The sequence below is a fragment of the Nannospalax galili genome, unplaced genomic scaffold, assembly GCF_000622305.1.
Source record: "Nannospalax galili isolate Female #2095 unplaced genomic scaffold, S.galili_v1.0 scaffold577, whole genome shotgun sequence".
Taxonomy (NCBI): domain Eukaryota; kingdom Metazoa; phylum Chordata; class Mammalia; order Rodentia; family Spalacidae; genus Nannospalax; species Nannospalax galili.
This window is the reverse complement of record NW_008340387.1, coordinates 1,421,351-1,426,259: the sequence shown is the minus strand read 5'-3', so window position 1 is coordinate 1,426,259 and position 4,909 is coordinate 1,421,351. Positions and strand designations below refer to the sequence as shown.

At 46.0% G+C, this 4,909-nt stretch overlaps 1 pseudogene; it reads right to left on the bottom strand.

Annotated features, from left to right (window-relative positions):
* Positions 1 to 3,662: 3,662 nt before the first annotated feature.
* Positions 3,663 to 4,520, bottom strand: LOC103736013 (annotated as a pseudogene).
* Between the last annotated feature and the right edge of the window lie 389 nt (positions 4,521 to 4,909).

Here is a 4,909-nt window from a genome sequence, read left to right as displayed (position 1 = left end):
CCACCGAAGAGCTTCCTCTTGCCACTCAGCAATAGCTTGTTACTTATGTAACCTTGATGGAGTGGAGGTGGGGCTCATGAATCTTGCGACTTTATTAACTTCCTGAGCCTAGTAACTTTCTTAAGTGTCATGAGTCTTTAAAGAAGAATTTTAGTGTGTGTGTGTGTGTGTGTGTGTGTGTGTTTGTAAGCAGGCTCATGAGTGGAGGTCAGAGAATAGCTTCGAGAGTTGGTTTAGGGAGTCGGTTCTCTCCTTCCACTGTGAGATGTGGGTCGTCAGGCTTATGTGGCAGTGCTGCTTTACCTGCTAAACCATCTCACTGGCTAATTTCCTGAGCTTGTGACATTTCTTCCCTCTAGGGGAGACTACATCAGTTTGGAGGAAAAAACTATATAACACAACCCTCTGCATGCCAGACATGTAAATTGAGGCCAGTTCTTGAAGAACCATCTATGGAAGAGGAACAACTTGTGTATCAAGAAGTAACTACAGGGGGTAGAGAGATGGCTCAGCTGTTAAGAACACTGGCTGCTCTTGCAGACCCAGATTCAAATTCCAGCACCCACATGGCAACTAACAACTGTCCCTAACTCCAATCCCATGGGATCCGACACCCTCTTCTGTTCTCCGTGGGCATTGCACGACACAGGTATACTTACATACAGGCAATACATGCATACACATAAAGTAAAAATAATAAATAAAGCCAGGTGTGGTGCCACACACCTTTAATCACAGCACTTGGGATGCAGAAGCAGGCGGATCTCTGTGAGTTGAGGGCCAGTTTGGTCTACATAGTGAGTTCCAGGCCAGCTGGGGCTACAGAGAGACCCTGTTTCAAAAAGACCAAAATAATAATTAATAATAATAAATAAAATATTTTTTAAAAAAGAAGTAATTACAGGAGTGCTGGAGTGGCAATTCCGCCTGGAGGGCATTAGCAGCCCCGCCTTCACCATGACTGAGTCCCTCTTGCCCTGCTGGTGGCACTGTGCTCCCCTGAAAGCCTGCCTGATCTCATGGGGGTGGTAAGATGCCCTCCTGACCCAATCTAGGACTGGCCAGGAGCTGAGTGGAGTGGAGCCAGGCAGCCTCTGGAGCCACATCCTGACTGACTCGTCATACTGTTTATTCAACCCTGAAACCTTCGACGTCTACCTGTTGCCTCTCAAGAAATCCATTGCTACCATTCCACTCCTTTCCATCTATTTTTGGCTTAAGGTAGCTACGAGAGACCAAAATAAGCTGCGCTAATTCAGGAGTCGAGATAAGTTAACAAGCTTGTGGCTGCAATTTTGCCCAGTGTGATGAGAAGCCAGGAAGGTTTTAAGGAGGGTGGAGGGAGGGGTTTCCAAGCAGGGAGTCAGCAGTGTATAAATCTGGAAATCTGTTATTTCTGTGAGCGGTTTATCGATTGGGAAAATGAAACGACCACTGAGAGGGGAAAATACTTAACGAGGCATTAGAGGGATGGGAGCTGGAGGCCGACGATGGCCCCTGGGGGAAGGGCTGGAGGCCTGCCATCCAAGCAGGAACTTAGTTGTATGGTCCTGGCACACTAGCCACCTCTCTGGATTGGTGTCTTCAATTCTATGAGAAAAATCAAGACTACTGAAATGAATTTAAAAATCACAGCTGGATGTGGTGATACATGCTTGTAAGCTCGGCACTTGGGAGGCAGTGGCAAATCAGGAATTTGGGGCTATCTTTGGCATACCTTGCAGTAGCAATATCTATGGGAACTTCAATGTACCGCTCTCTCCAGGTATGGCTCAACTCCATGTGATACTGACCCTTCCTCTGTACCACCCTGCAGTCTGTCAACTAGCAGCTCCCAGGAACTCGGCCCCACAGAGCCTCTTGTGTTCTCATCTCCCCCACCAGCCTGTCCAGATGGGTGTTGAGCCCCCGGACCGCTTCATTTCCTCACTGGCCTTTCTGTGGTTATCTCTGCCCTCTTCTATCTGTTCTCTACAAAGCAGACACCATGACCTATATTTTTTTAAAAATCAGATCAAGGGGCTGGATAGATGTCTCACTGGTCAAGAACACTGGCTGTTCTTGCAGAAGCCCCAGGTTTGAATGCCAGCACCCACATGGCAGCTAACAACTGTCCATAACTCCAGTTCCAAGGGATCTGATAACCTCTTCTGTCCTCCGAAGACATTGCACGACATGGGTGCACTTACCTATATGCAAGCAATACATGCATACACATAAAATAAAAAATAATAAATAAATAAAAAATTTTTTAAAAACTCGGATCAAATGACAGAAGCCAGGCTGAAAAGGCTACCTTTGAGATTCTAACTATAGGATGTTTTTGAACAGGTAAAAACTATGGAGACAGTAGAAAGCTCAGTGGTTGACAGGGGGATGGGGAAGGATGATAGAAAGAGCACAGGTGGTTCATAAGGCAGTGAAACTCCCTGCCTCACGCTGCACTGGGCATCTGTGTACTACAATGGTCAGAACCCACATGCAACACAAAGAGGGAACCACCATGTAAATTATAGACGAGTTAGTAATAACATATTATTCAGATCATGTCAGAACTGATGTACCACACCAATGCAAGGAGTTGGTAGTAGGGGAGATGTGTGTGTGTGTGTGTGTGTGTGTGTGTGTGTGTGAATGTGAGAGCATGGATGTGTTAAAGTTTGAGTGTGTGAGACTATGAAAGTGTGTGCTTTCCACTAAATTTTTCCATAAATATAAAACTACCCTAGAAAATGATTGAAAATTTCAAACCTACTTAGTTCAGGCCATTTCCCCCTTGAAACCCTTGTGCTTCCCCATTGTGCCACTGCTCAGAAAGCCTCTATGATATGGCCCCTGTCTGCACTCTCCACATGGAGATTCTTTCTGTTCCTACTTTGCTTGCATCTTGGGTCTTTGCATAGCAACTCCTTCTGCCAGGGTACATCCCCCTGACTTTCAGGTGACTGGCAGAGGGGCCACTCCTGACCACTTACCAAAAGCAACCACCCTAACCATCCAATCCTATCTGAACTCTATGCATGAATCACTGCCTGGTATTTTTCTTGCTTGTATGTTTGTTTCCTTGCTCACAGTACATGAAGCTCCATGTAGTTGCCATGGAAACAGGAGTCTTCACTACCATCTTCATTGCTTGTGGTCAACTCCTAGAACAGTGCCTGATATTGTCTTATGTGTATGAGTGTATTGCCTGCATGTGCGTAAGTGCACCGTTGTCATGCAATGCCCACAGAAGTCAGAAGAGGGCATCGGATCCCCTGGAACTGGAGTTTCAGACAGTTGTTAGCTGCCATGTGTGTGCTGGGAACTGAACCCAGATCCTCTGCAAGAGAAGCCAGTGATCTTAACCTCTGAATCATCTCTCCAACCCAGCTTTTAAAATAATTTCTTCATTACTGTTATTTAGTATTATCAGAGTTTCTGATGTTTGACAAATATTTGGTCAGATCAGTTCAGTGAATTAAACTGTTTGCTTCTTGGAGTTACATTTCCCTGGAAACAGTCTATCCCTGGTTGGTCAACAGGATTTAAATACAGCATTACCTAGATTTTGGCCCATATCAAGGCAGGCACAGCCATGGCTAAAATAGGACTCAGGAGGGGTGAGTTGCACATCAGTGGGGGTGGGGATCCACCTGGTAATCTCACCAGACGATGCAGCTTCAATATTCCGCACTGTAAGGATACTCTCTCCCATGCTGATGGTCTCAGGCAGCAAACAGGCCCTCCAGTTTCTGTCGAACCTGAGAATGGTGGTCATCTCCTTGTTACCCAACTGGAAGTCAAAAACCTAAAAGTTTTCATGTATGTGTGAGGGTGTCACAGACTTAGGGAACACCACTATGTTCCTCTGGATGCGGAACCTAATCAGAACTTGGGGTGATGTTTTCTTGTGGGCTGTAGGCTGTGATGGTGATGCCCTTGGAGTGGTAGTGCTGGGTCAGTTTGTCCTAGGTTAGATATGGGTGCCATTCAACCTGATTGATCACTGGTTTATGTTTTAGTCCTTGTTAAGATTCTTTCATTCCGAAAGTGGTTGAAGTTGGAGACACTCAGGGCTTTCACCAATCTCTCATCTACCAGTTCTTCCATAACCTCCCAAGCATCCAAGAATGTTATTTTACTGGTGGGAATATTGTCTTTATCATCTTTGGGAAATAACTCCTTCCCCTGGGCTGAAGTCCCTGTAGCCAGTGAATAGGATAAGAGATAGAATAAGAGGTCCAGATAGTACAGTTTCAGATCCATGAGGGTCTTCTGAAGGCTTTCTTCAGCAGTTTCCTCTCAAAGCAGGGGCCACAACTTGCTAACAATGACAAGGACCTCCCACTTCACAGCTTCTCTTGGATGGCTTCTCCACCTCATTCTTGTTATAATACACATACTCACAGTCAATGTGGTGAAATCCAGCATCAAGGGCTGCCTTCACGGCTTCCTTGACTTGGCCTGGAGGAGACTTCCATGTGCTTAGGCTCATGGCGGGCATCGGCTTTGGTACTGAACTTCACAAAAGTGGCCATGGCTGCTCAGAAATCTGAGAGAGCAGATCAATGTCCGTATTTGTTTTTTTGTTGTTTAAACGTGGAGTCTAGCGGTTGAAAGCAGGTCCTCACACTTGTGTGGCAAGCATTTGCTAAATGAGCTAGCTGTCTCCTCGGCCCTAGAAAGACACTTCTGAATGAAGGAGTGAGGGAAGGGGAGAGGGAATGAATAAATAAGTTTGTTGAAACTCCCTCAAGGCCAGGCCTCTGCTGGAACCTGGGTAAAGCATGGTTGGTGACCCTGGATCTCACAGTCCAATACACAGGTTTATACTGAACCTAGTAAAGAAAAGGAAGGTGCCTCTGTGAGCACGAATCCTGGGTGCATATCCCAACTCTGGTGGCTCACAGCTGCATATGTGTAACAC